Genomic DNA, 19,589 nt, shown 5'->3' with positions numbered 1-19,589 from the left:
CTGCCTCTAAACACAGCCAGTGTTATGCTTATAAAAAACACCCAGGGTCTTGGGAGAAGGCAATACACCACATTTACTGAAAATACATGAAAAGCAGCACATGTACACAGTGAGAGAGAGAGAGGTCCTGCAGATGTTCTTATAGTTAGTCTGTCATGGCTCAAGTCAAGCAGCCAGTTAGACTGAACATGAGTGAAGAGCTGGGCTCCGATGGTCGTGGTCCGATGGTCTGAGGCTGCAGGATTGAACCCAGAGAACTATGGCAAAAGCACCCTATTTGTATACTTGTAAATTCCGATTGGAGTCTCTGGTTTTGCAATGTCATGCTGCAATCCTTAATCGGCGTTAATCTCAGCATTTTCCCCAGTTATAATTTGGTGGCTATTGTCAGGCTTCCCATCATCATCTCTTGTTTGTGTCTCACTCTTGTGGGTGTCTGCCTGTCTCCAAGGTTCATCAGTTCTGGTAATTTTGTTTCTAGCTTCGTGCACGATGGATGCTTTCTGATTGTCTTCAGGTTTCTTGCATCTGGGCATTCATGATGGCTTTGACACTCCTCCTTAACTATGCACACATCCTCCGCTCACACCAACTAGTTTTAGAGAGACAGAATTATATAGTTCAATGTAGACAAGAAACACAACTTAATTTGTATTGCTAATCAGAAGCAAGGGTGGCTGGCCAGGTGAGACAGAGAAGCATGCAAAACTTGCAAGCAAATCATTATACAATAAACCCTTGATTTTACAGGCCCCCATTTGGCAGGCTTTGGGAACAACGGACATCCACCTATTATTCCAGAAGTCCGCTGGGGTCCATAAAATCCTAAATCCTCCTCCACCACCAAAATAAAAGGGGAGGGGGAGACTTACCGCTGCTGCAGACTGCACCCCTGCAGGAGGAGTGCGCAGTGGCAGCGGCTCCTGCAGGCCATGAGGTAGCCCCTCCAGTGGCAGGCAGCAGGTGTGGGGTGCCTCAAGCCATGCACAGCTAGGCACCTTTAGCCAGGCACAGAGGATATCTCAAACCACGTGTGGCAAGGCACCTCCAGCCACACATGATGAGGCAGCTGCAGCCACACGCTGGGGTACGTCAAGATTTGCATGGCAGCAGGGTCTGAGCCAGGACAGGGTCATGGTGCTCCTCCAGTTGTGGCTTTGGTCAGGATTCTGTTGTTTTATTTTTTCATTTGGGGGAGGGTAACTGGGGCTGGGAGAGCTGGGGAGGCTACTGCAGTTAATGGACCTTTGGGAGTAGCAGATGCTCCTTCCCAACATTAGTCCATGGACGGGTTACTGTATAGGGCTAATTAGTAGCAGCAGGGGGAAATAGTTCAGTGGTTTGGGTGTTGGCCTGCTAAGCCCAGGGTTGTGAGTTCACCCCTTGCAGAGACCACCCAGGGCTCTGGGGCAAATAGATTAAAAAAAATCTGGCAGGGATGGTGTTTATTCCTGCTAAGAGAGCAGGGGACTGAGCTCAATGACCTTCTACGGTCCCTTCCAGTTCTGTGAGATGCATATCCCCATACATTCATCTTTTATATTTTCATTCATTTTAAAATGCTCCTGGCTGCCCCAGGAGCTGGTCCTTTATGTGGCAGCAGCTCTCTGTTGTGTACTGGTATGACTGCTCAGTCCTGGAGCTGCTGTTGAATTTCACCTGGACAAAACATTCCCTACCATGAGCAGCAGAATTTTTATCTATCAGTACTCACAATAGGTATCCCCAGGCACAGGCCCTGGTATGAAACAAATTAACCTAAATGGAAACTGAGTAATTCTGCACCACCCTGCAAGACACCATGTTGTGATGGCCACAGCCCTGGGGGGTACAGGAACAGAAGCACAAATGCGCTGTCTTATCTACTCTTGCTCTCTACTTACTGTCCTCCTGTCCCATCTCCTGATTTCTCCTACACCCACTTCTTTGTAATGTCTCTCTGTCCTTAGGCTCATTCCACTCACATGTCAAACATGCTGTAGTCTTTCCTATTTTAAAAACCCTCACTTAACCTCACTTGCCCTCCAGCTAGTGCCCTAGCTGCCTTCTAGCGATAAAACTACTGAACACTCTGTAAATAAGAGATGCACAGATTCTCAAGGCAGTGGAGACCACTGTTGATCATCCCATCTCTCCTGCCTAACACAAAGTGTAAAAATTGTTGTCTGGAATTCCATCCTAGGCCCTCCCAATCTTTCTTCCACTCTTACAGTGCACTAAAAGCACTCCTACCATACTCTCTAGTAATGTCTTCCTAGATAAAGCCCAGAACTAGGACACCATCCTCCTCAACCTGTCATCAGCAACCTTTGGCACCTTCCACCCTGCTCGTCCTTGGGAAATCCTGTCCTCCCTTGGTTCTGGTGATTTTGTTCCCTCCTGGTTCTCCTCCATCTTTAACCACACATTCAAAATGTCCTTTGGAGAGGGATTTTCATCTGCACTCAGGGTGGCTCCCTGGGGTGCTCTCTTTCCTCTTCTTCTCCATCTGCACACCTCTACAGGGTAATCTCACCCACAAATACAAGTCCAGCTACCAGCTGGGGGCTGGTGACTCAGTTCTATCTCTGTTCCAGGCATGTCTCCTTTCCAGATTAAAATACTGGCCTGGTTCTGTCTCCTCATGGATGTTGAGCCATCACTCAAGCTTCCCTGGCCAAAACAGCTACTGACTCTCCCGCTTCCCCCCATATCCTGTTCACTACCTGCTTACTTGATCACTAGGGACAACACCATCTGTCTGCCTGTCACTTGGGCCTGTTATCTGGGCAACGTCTTTAACTCAAACCTCTAAGTTCTCAGATCCAGACTACGTTTTAGTCTTGTCAAATGTTTCGGCTTAACGTTGCTAAGATAAAGCCTTTTTCTGTCCCCTCAAAAAACTAAAAATGTCATCCACATCCTGCTTCTTGTCTTGATACTGCCATGTCCTTCTATCTGCCCTTGACACGTCTCTCTGTCTTGCCCTGCCTGTCTCCGTTCTAAATGCTGCTGCAAAGGTCATTCTTCTTCGAGTGGTCCCCGTGGGTGCTCCACAGTAGGTGTCGGGCTCGCCCCGGCGCCGCAGCTCGGAAAATCTTCAGCAGTCTCCGTCGGGTCGCTCATGCGCCGATGCGCATCAGCTCTTCGCGCGCTTACGGTCACATGCGCGATCCGGTCCCCTCCAGTTCCTTCTCAACCGCTAACGGCTGCAGACGGAATCCTCTCCAGCTCCAACACCTGAGACAGATAAGTCTTATTTTTTTCTCGTATTAATAGTTTTTAACAATTCATAGTTAGCAGTTCTATAGTTATTATAGTTAGTTACTCTGTTAAAAGTTGTTAAAAGTTAAAGACTATCTTAAAACCGCAGCAGCCGCCTCCGGGCAGGCCCGCTGCTTTTGTTTGTCGGCCTTCAAAGGCCAACGATTATTAACATCACCTAACAGACTGTTAAGTGTGCTGTTAGCACCTAAGGACTCAGAATTAAGTTTTAACAATGCCATCCCCCGGCTTTAAGAAGTGTGAATCTTGCTGGAGGCCATGCCTGCTTTGGATGGCCATAGCAGATGCATACGGTGCCTTGGGGAGACGCACGTTCCCCAGAAGTGCTCCCATTGTTCCAAGTTGACTAATAGAGCTAGAAAAGATAGAGAAATGAGGCTGAAGATGCTGTTAGTTGACAAAGCACTTCAGCCTGCCTCATTGAAGGCAACGCATGCGGAGGGCTCTTCAGGACCGCACAAGAGGAAGGCTGCCTCTTTGACCTCCTCTGCGCAGAAGAAAAGAAGAGCCTCGCCTACTCGATCCCTGCCCCTTACTGTTGGGAGCGGGACGAGTGTAACAAAGGGCCCGTGAAGAGCCTCGCCTACTCGATCCCTGCCCCTTACTGTTGGGAGTGGGACGAGTGTAACAAAGGGCCCGCGCACGCTGGCTTCCTCCACTGGTAAAGCCGCGGCGCATGCAACCACTCACGGCCCTGCAGCTACCGGGGAGACGGCACCGAGAGCTGTGCGGGCACTAGTCAGTCCGGCACCGGCTACTGCGGCACCGGGATCGACAGCACTGAGGACATCGGCACCAGCAACGACGGCACCGGGAGCAGTGGCAATCAGCATGACACCTGCTCTGGTACCAAGTTCACCGACAAGACCACCCAAGAGAGTAAAGCCTAAAACGAAGACCAGGCACCGCAGCCCCTCTCCTGAGGTAATTGCGCTGCCTCTGTCACCACGATCACCACCAGAGATTCGACGGGCAGCAACACCTTCAGCCTGCCACAGATGTCCTTCTCCTTTTCTTCGGAGTCCATCCCAGGGGTCTGCACGCTTTTCTCCATCATCTAGCAGAGATCCCTACGAATCTTCTCACAGAGGCTCTCCTCGTACGTCGGTATCATCTCGGAGGTCTCGACGTTCCAGGCACCACCCTTACATCCTTGGGTCATGGTCCAGGTCTCCATCGCCGGGCCCCTGTCCCTGTTGCTATGACTGCCATCATTATGCGGGGCGTCAGCATAGGAGGTCGACGTCTCACTATGGATCCCCGTCAACCACGCCTCAACACCACAGTGTTCTGCTTCCACCTGGGGGAACACCAGGAGTTCCCCAATCAGAGGCTGGGTCTAAAGACATTGAACCCCACCTCGAAATTCCACAAAGGCAATCACATCAATATAGCCAGGATCCAGAGGAATTGGAGGAGAGATACCATAGTGATGCCTCCTCATCCTCGCCAGACAAGGCCGTAGTCCCTGGAGACATTTCTCTCCCAGATGACCTGAAACAGTTCCAGGAGCTGTTCAAACGAGTAGCTCAATCCCAAGATATTCAAGTGGCGGAGGTGCAGGAGAAACACCACAGACTCCTTAAAAACCTCAGGCCTCCATCTTCTTCTAAAATTGCTATTCCTCTGGACGATGCAATCATGGAGGCAGCCACTAATATATGGCAGACTCCAACATCCACTCCTCCTACCAACAAAAGAGCGGACAAAAAGTACTTCGTCCCTGCGAAAGGTATGGAATTTCTATTTAGTCATCCACAGCCAAACTCGCTAGTGGTTGAATCGTCCCAACACAGGTCCAAATCGTCCCAGTACAAATCTGGGGGATTGGACAAGGACATAAAGAAGCTGGATCTTCTGGGTAGAAAAGCCTACTCCTCTTCTACTCTGTTGCTCCGCATGGCCAACTATGCCGCTCATTTGTCGAATCACAATTTCGACAACTATTCCAAGCTTACTGCCCTCATGGACTTCCTTCCGGAGGATAAAAGGCCAATTCTTAAGGCAATTGTGCAAGAGGGCTACGCGGCTTCTCGAGCGGGCGTGCAGATTGCACTGAATGTGGCAGACACAGCGGCCCACGCCGTGGCCACTGCAGTGGTAATGCGGAGAGAGTCATGACTTCACACATCCGGCATTCCAAAGGAGTTACAGGTCAAAATTGCAGACCTCCCCTTCGACAAAATAAAATTGTTTGCTGAATCGACCGACTCAGTCCTACACTCGAGCAAAGATTCCAGAGCGACACTTCAGACTTTGGGGATATATACCCCACCGTTCAGAAGGAAGAAATTTTATCCTCAGCAACGCCGTTATGGTTACCAACAGCAACATACCCAATTTCAACGGGGGTATGATCAGGGACGTCATCAACAAACACATTATAAGGGCCCTAGGTGCCGGCCTCAGCAGGGCAACGCCTCCACAGGGCAAAGTGCAAGACAGCAAGTTTGACGGGTATGTCGAGGGCCGCGAAGCCAAGACCGTACCTCAGTGGCAATCTCAGTACGTGTTCCATCACCGACTCAAGCCATTTTACCCACAATGGAAAAGCATCACATCGGACAAGTGGGTATTGGAGATTGTAAACACGGGATACACGATCCCCTTCCAGTCTTTACCTCCACCAAATCCTCCCACCGCACCCCTTCTCAGAGACCCTTCTCACCTACCGGAATTAAGGCGGGAGGTGGACCACCTCCTATTCATAGGGGCGGTGGAGAAAGTACTGGAACAATTTCAAGGCAAAGGGTTCTACTCCAGGTATTTCCTGACGGAAAAGAACACAGGAGGGTGGAGACCCATTTTGGATCTACGCGCACTGAACCAGTACCTACGCAAACAGCGCTTCAAAATGACTACGATGGCTTCAATAATCACGGCACTAGACCATGGCGATTGGTTTGCAGCCCTCGATTCATCCAACCCACAGGCGTTTCCTCCGGTTTCTTGTGGGCATAGATAATTTCCAGTAGAGTCCTCCCATTCGGACTCTCTTCAGCACCCAGAGTCTTCACCAAGACCTTAGCGGTGGTGTCAGCATACCTACACAGACAGGGAGTTTTCATTTTCCCGTACCTGGACAATTGCCTGCTAAAGGGAACTTCCCGGGCGGAGGTATTACGGATGATACACATCACCACAAAAACATTTACCTCACTGGGCCTCATCATCAATTTCTCAAAGTCAAAGACCGACCCCACGAAAAATATAGAGTTTATAGGGGCTCGGATAGACTCAGTCACATCAAGGGCGTATTTACCCGAGGCTCGTTTTCATGCCATCGAATCTCTCGTACAACTACTAATGTACAGCCCCACTGTTCCAGTTCTCACGTGCTTACAACTGTTGGGGCATATGGCAACCACCACGTTTGTGGTGCAAAACGCCAGGCTGCATATGCGAGGATTGCAGCATTGGTTGGCAACCGTATACAAACCCTCAATCCACACCGTCCACAAGAGGGTGTTACTTACAACAGAGGCACGAAGCTCGCTAACATGGTGGGGAAACCCCAAGAATCTCCTAACAGGGGTGCCCTTCCGCCAACCGCAAATTACTGTGTTCATTACAACAGATGCCTCCCATATGGGATGGGGGGCTCACATGGACAACAAAACCACTCAAGGATTATGGTCCCCCGCAGAGAAGACACTGCACATAAACATATTAGAGCTCAGGGCAGTGTTCAATGCGTGCAGGCATTTTCACAATTATCTGCGCGGAAAAATAGTCGGCGTGAATACCAACACCACCACCACCATGTTTTATATAAACCGACGGGGGAGCCAGGTCTCGTACGCTTCGTGCGGAGGCAGTCCAACTCTGGAACTGGTGCATCGCCAACAATAAAATCATAAAGGCTTCATACCTACTGGGGGTCCACAACGTCAAGGTGGACCAACTCAGCAGACACTTTGCGCCCACTCACGAGTGGCAGATCCGTTCAGACCTACTTCACCAGGTGTTCCGCCGATGGGGTTTTCCCCAAATCGACTTGTTCGCCACCCGAGAAAACAAGAAATGTCCCCAATACTGCTCCAGAGTGGGCATGGGACAGGAGTCTTTGGGGGACGCCTTCATGATCCCATGGAAGGGCCCTCTACTTTATGCGTTCCCTCCCACGACACTTACACACAAGGTCTTGGAGAAGGCCAGAAGGGAGAAAGCACGCATGATACTCATAGTCCCAACCTGGGACCGGCAACAGTGGTTCCCATTGCTCTTGCGCATGGCTCAACATTGGCCATTTCCCCTACCAACAGTACCGGACATTCTCGCTCAGGCTCGGGGGTCAATACTGCATCTGCACCCGAAGAGACTTTGGCTACAAGCATGGCTAATCCATGGCTAAGCGCCTTAGAGACTACATGCTCAGAGGGAGTACAACAAGTCCTTGAATGTAGTCGGAGAACTTCCACCAGGAAGACTTATCAGCACAAATGGTTGCGTTTTTCCGAATGGTGTTCCTCCAGGCAACTAATACCCCAGGACGCCACCATACCTACGATTCTGGATTATTTGCTACAACTCAAACAAAACGGACTTCCCCTATCCTCTATAAAGGTGCATCTGGCGGCTATATCAGCGTTTCGGCATGAAGAGGATGGATCAACCACATTTGCCCATCCTGTTGTCTTGCATTTCCTAAAGGGGTTGGTGAATCTGTACCCCCCTCGGAAACCAATACCGCCGTCATGGAGTTTAGACCTAGTTCTACACACCCTCTCGGGACCGCCCTTTGAACCATTGGCTACGGTCCCCCTTTGACTACTTACTATTAAAACGACTTTCCTCCTGGCAATCACGTCAGCTCGCAGAGTCAGCTCGCAGCCATAATGTCCACACCACCCTGCACGATCTTCTCAAAAGAAGCGGTGGTCTTACGATTACACCCAGCCTTCGTTCCGAAGGTCTCTTCGGACTTTCATATCAACGAACCAATAGTGCTGCCCTCGTTCTATCCTAAGCCTCACAACTCAAATGAAGAGGCACAGTTGCACTTACTTGACGTAAGAAGGGCACTGGCCTTCTACATCGATAGAACTAAACCTTTCCGGAAAACGGACAGACTCCTGGTGTCCATTGCATCCAGGTCAAAAGGAGAAGCGCTATCTTCTTCTTCGAGTGTCCCCGTGGGTGCTCCACATTAGGTGTCGGGCTCGCCCGGCGCCGCAGATCGGATCTTCCAAGCAGTTTCTGCCGGACCGCGCATGCGCCGGTGTGCGCCGCTCCCTTGCGCGCTCCTGGCCACGTGCGCGATCCAGTCCCCACCAGTTCCTCTTAACCGCTGTCGGCTGCAGACGGAATCCGACTAGGCTACGGCCAAGTTAGCGTATTCCATGTTTTTTAGCTGTTTTCTTTAAAGTTTTCAAGTTCTTAGTCTATTGTTAAGTTAGCCAGTTGTTATTTTCAAAAAACAAAAACAAAAAAAAACAAGAAACAACAAGTGGGACGGCATTCAGTCCAGTCCTAGTAACAAGCGGAGCACCGGAGGCCAGGAGCCTAGGGCCATTAGCCCTCCTGCCGCGGCAGGCTATCCGAGAGGGGGAAAGCAGCACAGAGAAGGTGCTAAGTACCCCATTAACAACTAAAAGACTCACCAACAATGTCCTCTTCAGGATTCAAGAAATGTGAGTCTTGCCGAGAGGCAATGCCAGCGTCTGATGGGCACAGTCACTGTATAAGGTGCCTTGGGGAGTCCCATGTCACGCAGAAATGCTCCTTCTGTGCAAAATTAACAGCCAGAGCAAGGAAGGACAGGGAGATGTGGCTTAAAATGCTGCTATTCGACAAGGCCCTCCAGCCAGACGTGCCGGAACGGCCGCAGCAGGAGGGACCCTCCGGGGCCCATAAAAGGAAAGCCGCCTCCCTCACCCCATCAGCGCAAAAACGGAGGAAAGTCTCCCCAGCCCGATCCCTGCCGGCAGCAACAGCGAGCGGGACGGGAGGAGCGCACAGCCCCCAGCCGCAGCAACAGCTGATCGGCGGTGGCACGGAGAGCCACATGGAGGCAGCTCAGCCTCCGATGATCAAACAGCCGCCCCGCACTGCAGGCAGGGCGGCGGCTAAACAAGCGCCGGTACCGGCGGCACCGCAGGCAGCGGCACCAACCCCCGGGGAACCGGCAGTGCAGAGCGTGCAGGCACGCAGCCTGCAGGCACCGGAGGACACCGCCCATGCGGCACCACCCAAGAGCGTGCCGAGCGCGGTGCGGACGGGGCCGAGATCCCCTGCACGTCAAGGGGCAGAGCCACCCCCTCAAGGGAGGGGGAAGCCTGCACAGAAAACAAGGCACCGCAGCCCCTCTTCAGACAGGGCTGCACAGTTGCTTTCTCTCAGCCCTCCGCTCATGCTGCGGACTCCAACTAGAAGGCAGGGGTCCCCCCTAGCCTACGCGGAGCCCCCGTCTCCATTTTTACAACCAGCCTCGCCCTGGCTGGGACCACCCTCACCCTTCTTGGGGTTTGAGCCGCTGGAGTACTATCACAAATCGCTCTCTCCAGTGTCTCATGTCTCTCGACGATCTCGCTCCCCCAGACGCAGGGGGTACACACCAAGGGAGTGGTCCAGGTCACCTTCCCAAGAACAGTGCCCACGCTGCCGTGGTCGTCCCTATCACGCGGGGCATAGACACCACCGGCATTCTACCAGGGAAAGATCCCCACAGACGGTCCCGTATCCCCAAGGGCAATCGCGAATGGGGACAGAGACTCAAGTATCTCAGGGGGAACTGGTTATGGAACCCTGAGATTTTCCCTCGCAAGCTTCCAGCGAGTGGATGTACCATCGCCAACAGGAACCGGAAGGGTCCAGAGAGGCGTATCCTAGTGGTTCCTCGCTCTCCTCCCCGGACGAGGCTACGGCCCCAGGAGACGTCCATCCTCCGGACGATCTCAAACAGTTTCAAGAGCTATTTAAAAGGGTGGCCTTCACGCAAGGCATCCAGACAGCAGAGGTGCAAGAGAAACACCATAAGCTCCTCAAAAATCTGAGACCTCCGGCCTCCTCCAAAATAGCAATACCGCTTGACGAAGCAATCTTGGAGTCCGCCACTACGATATGGCAGACCCCTGCGACTATTCCGCCTGTCCACAAGAGAGCAGACAAGAAATACTTTGTGCCGGCGAAGGGCATGGAGTTCCTGTTCAGCCACCTACAACCAAATTCCTTGGTGGTAGAGTCGTCGCAACAAAGATCAAAGACATCTCAATTCAAGACAGGGGGAGCAGACAAAGATGCCAAGAAGCTAGAGCTGTTCGGCAGAAAGGTCTACTTCTCCTCCACACTACTGTTGCGAATGGCAAATTACGCAGCGCATCTAAGGAACCACAATTTCGACAACTACGCTAGGTTAACCTCCCTCATGGACTCGCTTCCAGAGGACAAGAAACCGGTGCTCAAGGCCATCGTGCAAGAAGGCTACGCGGCCTCGAGGACGGGAGTTCAGATCGCCCTGGATGTTGCGGACACGGCAGCATGCTCCACAGCTACGGCAGTGGTGATGCGAAGCGAGTCCTGGCTCCAGACTTCGGGTATACCAAGGGATCTGCAGGCAAAGATCATCGATCTTCCCTTCGACTCGCAGAAGCTGTTTGCTGAATCAACTGACTCGGTCCTTCATTCCAGTAAAGATTCAAGAGCCACCCTTAGGACCCTGGGGATTTACATCCCTCCATACAGAAAGAAAAAGTACTCCCCTCAACAAAGACGGTACCAGTAGCAGCCACAGCGTCCCCAGTACCACAGGGGTTACGAGCAAGGGCGACATCAACAGCACCAGCAGTACAGAACTCCCAGGTGACGTTCCCAACAGAGCCATGCGTCCTCGGGGCAGGGCCAAAGGCCACAAGTTTGACACACAGATCCAGGGCTGCGCCATCACTACCATCGCACAAGGTCATCCGAAGCGGTTATTCCACCATCGCCTCCGACCATTCTACGACCAGTGGCGAAGGATCACCACAGACAAATGGGTGCTGGAGATCATAGCCATGGGTTACGCCATCCCCTTCCAGTCGCTCCCACCGCCACGATCTCCACCCAGGCCCCACCTCCAGGAGGCCTCCCACGTAGCGAGGCTCAAGCAGGAGGTAGACCATCTCATGCTCATAGGGGCAGTGGAAAGAGTGCCGGAGCAACTGCAAGGGAAAGGGTTCTACTCGAGGTACTTCCTCACGGAGAAAAAGACAGGAGGCTGGAGGCCCATCTTAGATCTTCGAGGCCTCAACCGGTACCTGCGCAAGCAACGCTTTCGGATGATCACAATCGCCTCCATCCTTACGGCACTGGACGATGGAGACTGGTTCGCAGCCCTCGACTTACAAGACGCGTATTTTCACATAACTATCCATCCGGCTCACCGATGATTCCTCTGGTTCATGGTAGGCAAAGAACATTTTCAATACAAGGTCCTACCGTTTGGCCTCTCCTCGGCCCCCAGAGTCTTCACCAAGACCTTGGCAGTGGTGTCAGCCTACCTGCACAGACGGGGTATTTATATTCCCGTATCTGGACGACTGCCTACTCAAAGGGGCCTCGAAGGAAGAGGTACTACGCATGATACGTGTCACAGCAGGCACGTTCTCTTCGCTCGGCCTGGTTATCAATCTGGCAAAATCAAAGATTGACCCCACACAGGACATAGAGTTCATAGGGGCACGCATAAATTCTATTACAGCGAGAGTGTATCTACCAGAGACACGCTTTCGGGCCATCGGATCCCTCTTGCAAGTCATCACCTTCAGCCTACGGTGCCGGTTCTGACGTGCTTACAGCTGCTGGGCCACATGGCAGCAGCGATGTTCGTAGTACAGAACGCCAGGTTACACATGCGCAGCATGCAGCACTGGCTGGCAAGCGTATACAAACCGGCAGCATACACCGTTCACAGGGTGGTGTCGCCCACAACAGAGGTGCACAGATCCCTGCAATGGTGGGTAAACCCCAAGAACATGCTAACAGGGGTACCCTCCACCAACCACAAATATCGGTTTTTCTTCCTACAGATGCCTCCTACATAGGGTGGGGAGCACACATGGGCGAAGAGGTGACGCAAGGACTGTGGTCCTCCATGGAACAGTCACTGCACATAAATATACTGGAGCTCAGAGCAGTGTTCAATGCCTGCAGACACTTTTGAGACCATATACAAGGCAAAGTAGTCGGGATCAGTACAGACAATACCTCCACCATGTTTTATATAAATCGGCAAGGAGGAGCTCGGTCCCGTGCCTTATGTGTGGAAGCAGTCCAGTTGTGGAACTGGTGCATCGCCAACAATATAACTTTGAAAGCCTCGTACTTACCAGGCACTCACAATGTGAAGGCAGACCAGCTGAGCAGGCGTTTCGCACTCATGCACGAGTGGCAGATCCGTCCCGATCTGCTACGACTGATTTTTCACGCATGGGGTTTTCCCCAGATAGACCTGTTTGCCACTCAACACAACAAGAAGTGCCCACGATTCTGCTCCAGGGCAGGACTGGGACGGGGGTCCCTGAGGGACGCATTTGCGATCTCCTGGAGGGGCCCCCTGCTTTACGCTTTTCCTCCCACAGTGCTGATCCACAAAGTCTTGCAGAAAGCCGGGAGGGAAGGAGCCCGAATGATCCTGATAGTCCCAACGTGGGATCGACAGCAATAGTTCCCCCTACTCCTGCGCATGTCGGACCGTCCACCGATGCCCCTTCCGGTGGCGCCGGATCTGCTCACGCAAGCCCAGGGGTCCATAGTGCATCCGCACCCCCAAGGCCTGTGACTACAAGCGTGGTTAATCCATGGCTCAGCTCGCTAGAGAGCACATGTACGGAGGACGTGCAACAAGTCCTAGAAAGTAGCAGAAGGACTTCCACCAGGAAGACCTACAAGCAGAAATGGACTCGCTTCATGGCATGGTGTTCTACCAAACAGCTAGCCCCCCTTTCGGTGCCTATACCTGTAATATTAGAGTATTTACTGGACCTCAAGAGAGGAGGACTCTCACTATCCTCATTAAAGGTCCACCTTGCTGCCATTTTGGCGTTCAGACCCGAAGAGGAAGGGCACACGGTGTTCGCCCATCCCATGGTTACCAGGTTCCTGAAAGGGTTGGTAAACCTATACGCCCCTCGGAAACCGCTTCCACCTTCGTGGAACTTGGACCTGGTGCTTAATGCGCTAACGGGACCACCGTTCGAGCCTTTAGCCACGGTTTCCCTCCGCCTCCTTACGATAAAGACGACCTTCCTTCTCGCAATCACCTCAGCTCGCAGGGTGAGCGAGCTTGCGGCAGTTATGGCAACGCTACCCTGCACTGTTTTTTCCAAGGAGGCGGTGACTCTACGGCTGCATCCAGCCTTTGTTCCTAAGGTTTCTTCAGAGTTTCATATTAACGAACCTATTGTTTTCCCCTCGTTTTATCCAAAGCCTCATAACTCTAACGAAGAGGCGCGCCTACACCTCCTGGACGTGAGGAGGGCGCTGGCCTTCTATATAGACAGGACCAAGCCCATCCGGAAAACGGATAGACTGCTGGTCTCTCTTGCTCCCAAATCAAAAGGAGAAGGTCTCTCTTCGCAGAGAATCTTGAAGCACATCGTATCCTGCATAAAAATGTGCTACGAACTCAAGAAGACTCCTTTACTGGCCCCGCCCAGGGCTCACTCCACTAGGGCGGTGGCGGCATCAACAGCCTTTTTCAAGGGCGTTGCGCTAAAGGACATTTGCAGAGCGGCAACCTGGTCATCCTATGACACCTTCGCCAAGCACTACGCCCTTCACAGGGTATTCCAAGAGGATACCCAGCTCTCGACAGCGGTCCTCTCGGGGACAAGCTGTACATGATCCGATTACCCACCTCCTATCTTGGGTTACTGCTGGGTAGTCACCTACTGTGGAGCACCCCCGGGGACACTCGAAGAAGAAAGAAAAGTTACTCACCGTAGTAACGGTGGTTCTTCGAGATGTGTCCCCGTGGGTGCTCCACTACCTGCCCATCCTCCCCGCTTCGGATCTCTGTTTAGTGTTTTGCAGGAGCATCCGAGGTGGCTGGTCAAGGAACTGGCAGGGACCAGATCGCGCACGTGGCCAGGAGCGCGCAAGGGAGCGGCGCGCACCAGCGCATGCGCGGTCCGGCAGAAACTGCTTGGAAGATCCGATCTGCGGCGCCGGGCGAGCCCGACACCTAATGTGGAGCACCCACGGGGACACATCTCAAAGAACCACCGTTACCACGGTGAGTAACCTTTCTTTCACAGAGGATTTCAAATCACATTGTGTCTTGCATAAGACTGTGTTACGAGATTTGCAAGACTCCTCTGCCAGTTCCACCAAGAGCCCACTCTACTAGGGCGATGGCGGCGTCAATGGCCTTCTTCAAAGGCATCGCGCTGAGAGATATCTGCAGAGCGGCGACGTGGTCTTCCTATGACACCTTCGCCAAGCACTACGCCATGCACGGGATGCTTGATGAGGATACACGCCTGTTGACAGCAGTCCTTTCACGGGCAAGCTGCGCATAAATCGGGTACCCACCTCCTTTTTCGGGGGGGGTTACTGCTGGGTAGTCACCTACTGTGGAGCACCCACGGGGACCACTCGAAGAAGAAAGAGAAGTTACTCACCTGTGTAGTAATGATGGTTCTTTGAGATGTGTCCCCGTGGGTGCTCCACTACCCACCCGTTCCTCCCCACTTCGGAGCTCTGTTTGTGTGTTTTCAGGGGCATCCGGAGCGGTTGCTCAGGAACTGGCGGGGACCGGATCGCGCACGTGACTGTAAGCGTGTGAAGAGCCGACGCGCATCGGCGCATGCGCGACCCGACGGAGACTGGTGAAGATTTTCCGAGCTGCGGCACCGGGGCGAGCCCGACATCTACTGTGGAGCACCCACGGGGACACATCTCGAAGAACCATCGTTACTACACAGGTGAGTAACTTCTCTTTTTCCTAGCCTGTTTTTTCGCCACATGACCCTTCATTTTGCATCTCTACATTAGTTCCCACTTGTCTATCACAAAGGCAGATGCTGCTTGTCTTCACTTTCGCTGCCTGTCATCTCTCCTTCATTCTTGTGATATCAACTCCCAGCTCTTACCAGTCAGTGGTATCAGCCTGCCTCTCCTACTTGCTACTTTATCAAACAACCCTGTTCATGCTTTCTCCTGTGCTGCCCCTCGGGCTTAGGAGGATCTCTCTAAACATCAGCAAAGCTTCCTTATTATCCTCCTTTTAATCTTTCCTTAAAACTCTCCTTTACTATGGTGCTTACAAAAATTGACTAGCGTTAGGCTGTTGCTAAAAACACTATCCAGCATGCTGATTGGTGTTGTCCCATTGTTTTCTTGTACTCTTCCATCCAATAACAACATATTCTTCTTTGAATGTGGACCCTTCTGCATATTCCTCTGTGGGTATGTAGAGTTGGAGTATTTTGAAGGCAGGGTCTGCTGGCCTCACTCTAGTATAGAGTTTAGGCATCATCACGGTGTCCCCAAACTCAGTCATGGCAAGGGATTACCTGTCAATGGACAGGTGCCAATCAATGAATGAACTAATAAATCAGGTCTCAAATGACCCTTGAACAGCAACAAAAATGTCTCTCTTTCTTGGGACATATGGCTTTGTGCACTTACATCACATCATTTGACAGGCTTCACCTTCATTGCCCCCAGGCATGGCTTCAGGCAATGTTCCCATCAAACAGCCCACGAACACAAGAGTAACAGTTCCCTCTGCAGTAATTATCTCTACTATGGTGGAAGAATTTTCTCCACACATGTGTAGGTGTTCCTTTCCTTTCCCCCTTATGAGAGACAGAGTGAGCATTACAGATGCCACCCCCTTAGACTGGGGAGCCCACATGGACAGTCACACAGCACTGGGCACTTGGCCATCGCAAGAGACCAAGATGTATATGGGCATTCTGGAACTGTGGGTAATCTGAGAGGCTTGCAAAGCCTTTTCTCCTTTTCATACAATGTCACTGCATCTTGGTAATGTCAAACAATATGACAGTCATCTTGTACATCAACAAGCAGGGAGCGGTGAGATCCATCTCCTTATGTGCAGAAGTAGTCCACTGAATTAGTGCTTTAGCAAACGCATCAGCCTTTTGGCAGCTTACCTTGCAGGGAGTCAACATGGGCTGATAGTCAGTCTCAGGAGTTGCTTTGCTGTCAACTATGAGTGGGAGCTACCTGACTTAAATAAAACAAAGAGAATGTCTTTAAAAGAGCCAATGTGACCCTTCACCAACCCATACACCAGTCTTAAAGCCTGTGTGAACCCAACTGCAATAGTAAAATGGTTGGATTGCAAGGAGGAAGATAGGAGAGGCCTTGGGAAAAAAGAACACTGTAAATATTCTCTGGAGTGAGGCTGGAAATAAGGTTGAACTGTCTCCGATTGTTTTTTTCCTTAGGTCAGTAATTGGCAGTGACATCACTTGTTTGTTAAAGGTATAAAAAGTAAACACTTAAAGGGTTCATTGCGAATACCTGCCTGACCAAGCTGGAGCCAACCAATATGGGTGAAAGCACCCCTGTGTTCTAACCCATTTGTAAGTATCGTGATCAGATCTTATACTTGTTTTGTTACTGTTTGAATGCATTGCTTGTTAATCAGAATAGTAACAGAGAGGAAGCCGTCCTAGTCTATACACTATCAAAACAAAAAGCAGTCAAGTAGCACTTTAAAGACTAGCAAAATAGTTTACTAGGTGAGCTTTCGTGGGACAGCCCCACTTCTTCAGACCATAGCCAGACCAGAACAGACTCAATATTTAAGGCACAGAGAACCAAAAACAGTAAGCAAGGAGGACAAGTCAGAGAAAGATAATCAAGGTGAGCAAATCAGAGAGCGGAGGGGTGGGGGGGGGAGGTCAAGAATTAGATTCAGCCAAGTAGGCCCCTTCTCTAAGATGCTCGTACACTAATGCCAGAAGCCTGGGGAACAAACAGGACGAATTAGAGGTCCTGGCACGGTCAGAGAAGTATGAGGTGGTTGGAATAACGGAGTGGTGGGACGATTAGCATAACTGGAGCACGGTCATGGAAGGTTATAAAAGGACAGACGGGAGAAAAGGGGGAGGAGTTGCCCTGTATGCAAGGGAGCAGTGTGCTTATACTTGGCTCAATCTAATTCTTGACCTTCCCCCCCACACCCGTCCGCTCTCTGATTTGCTCACCTTGATTATCTTTCTCTGATTTGTCCTCCTTGCTTACTGTTTTTGGTTCTCTGTGCCTTAAATATTGAGTCTGTTCTGGTCTGGCTATGGTCTGAAGAAGTGGGTCTGTCCCACGAAAGCTCACCTAATAAACTATTTTGCTAGTCTTTAAAGTGCTACTTGACTGCTTTTTGTTTTGTTAATCAGAGTTTTTAAGCATGTTTAGAGTAATTATAACACTACCAGTTGACCTTGAGATTTAATAAAGGGATTTGTGGTTAAATTAGAGTTTTTGGTTTCTCACATCAATAAATTCAAAGATTATTAATCATTACAGCAGTGGAGATCCTTGGAACACCATTAAGCACCTGTAAATACCTTTGAGCCCCTCTATTCCATAGAGACATTTTATTGTATTTGCAACCCCAGTACTATTATGCCCACCTCCCAAAACCTGTTTTTGGGGGTCACCAAATCCAGTTAGTCTATTTATCTGTGCTTTTTATGAAACCACATGCATCTGAAGAGGAGAGGAGACTTCCTTTGATGTGAGGAGAGCCTGAGCCCATTACCTACAAAGGAGAGCACCAATCGGAAAATCTCCCAGGCTGTTCACTTCCATAGCAGAGAGAATCCAGGGCCGTTCGCTCAAATAATCTCATACATGCTGTATTTTCCTCTGCTCTCCACTATGTCATCTCTAGCCCATGCATGGAATGAGGACTCATATTACAAGAGCACAAGCAATGTCAATAGCATTGTTTCAAGAAGTACCTCCAACTGTACATTTGCAAAGCAGCTATACGGACTTCCATCCACACATTGGCCAGGCAATGTGCCCTAGTACGGGACTCCTCCACTGATGCATCCCATGAAACAGTGATCCATCTCTTGCATCCTAACATCTTCCTCCTGCTTGTCAGTCCCCACAGTGGAGTACATATAGGGACAATACCTCAGAAAAGAAGAGAAAGTTATCATATACTCAGTGGTGTTCTTTGAGCTGCATGGTCCCTATCTGTGTTCCACAACATTCTATCCTTTCCCTCTTCATTGCCTCATTCTTGGATTTAAAGTAGAGAAGGAACTGGAAGTGGCTAGGCCATTCTGCCTTTTATATCATCAGTTGGAGGCACAAGAAGAGCAAGGGTATTTGTGTGGACAAGTGAACACTGCTTTCAAATTTCTCTGGCTACAGGTACAAGGACCACATGCTTACACGCAATGGAATATAAGGGATGGGTCCCAAACTTGGACATGATACTCCAGCTAATGCATTACAAGTGCCAAGCAGAGTGGAACAATTTACCTCCTGTGATCTTACGCACAACAGTCTCATTGCAACATTGGGTTTTTTGACTGATTGGTTAGCTAGTTTTTAATCCAAGTACCATGTTAGTTTTGCGTCATTCTAGTTCAAAGTGTTAGACTGTTCAAAATAAGTTGTCACAGAGAAATGTAATTGTATCACAATAACTCCATGAACTTTACCTCCCAAACCTGACATCTCATGAAAAAGAGATAACAGGTGGTTATGACTGTGAGGAAGGAGGAGGCAACAATCAAGTGGGTTTCCTGGGTGAAGAGGAGAAAGTGGGACAATTGACCCCTTCTCTAAGATGCTCGTACACTAATGCCAGAAGCCTAGGGAACAAACAGGACGAATTAGAGGTCCTGGCACGGTCATACAAGTATGAGGTGGTTGGAATAACGGAGTGGTGGGACGATTAGCATAACTGGAGCACGGTCATGGAAGGTTATAAAAGGACAGACGGGAGAAAAGGAGGAGGAGTTGCTCTCTATGCGAGGGAGCAGTATGATTGCTCAGAGCTCCAGTTTGGGGAAGGAGAAAATCCAGTTGAGTGTCTTTGGGTTAAACTTAGAGGTGGAAGTAACAGAGGTGATGTTGTAGTTGGTGTCTACTATAGACTATCAGATCAGGGAGAGGCGATAGATGAGGCTTTCTTCAGGTAGCTAAGTGAAGCTTCCAAATCACAGACCCTGGTGCTCATGGGAGACTTTAATCATCTGGAGATTTGTTGGGAGATCAATACATCAGCAGACAGACAATCCAGGAAGTTTTTGGACAATGTTGGGGATAACTTCTTGGTACAAGTGCTGAAGGAACCGACCATGGGCCATGCTCAACTTGACCTGCTGCTCACAAACAGGGAAGAACTA

At 50.7% G+C, this 19,589-nt stretch overlaps 1 long non-coding RNA gene across 1 annotated transcript in view; it reads right to left on the bottom strand.

Annotated features, from left to right (window-relative positions):
- Positions 1-32: 32 nt before the first annotated feature.
- LOC142017433 (uncharacterized) overlaps positions 33-19,589 on the bottom strand; it is a 68,203-nt gene continuing 48,646 nt past the window's right edge. The window contains exons 2-3 of the long non-coding RNA XR_012646525.1: positions 16,368-16,440; positions 33-592 (exon numbers count right to left, since the gene is read on the bottom strand). This is a non-coding gene — a long non-coding RNA (uncharacterized LOC142017433). The remainder of the gene's footprint in view (positions 593-16,367; positions 16,441-19,589) is intronic.

This window comes from Carettochelys insculpta, chromosome 9 (genome assembly GCF_033958435.1).
Source record: "Carettochelys insculpta isolate YL-2023 chromosome 9, ASM3395843v1, whole genome shotgun sequence".
NCBI classification, from domain to species: Eukaryota; Metazoa; Chordata; order Testudines; family Carettochelyidae; genus Carettochelys; species Carettochelys insculpta.
The sequence above is the reverse complement of the archived record's forward strand: the minus strand, read 5'-3'. Positions and strand labels throughout refer to the sequence as shown.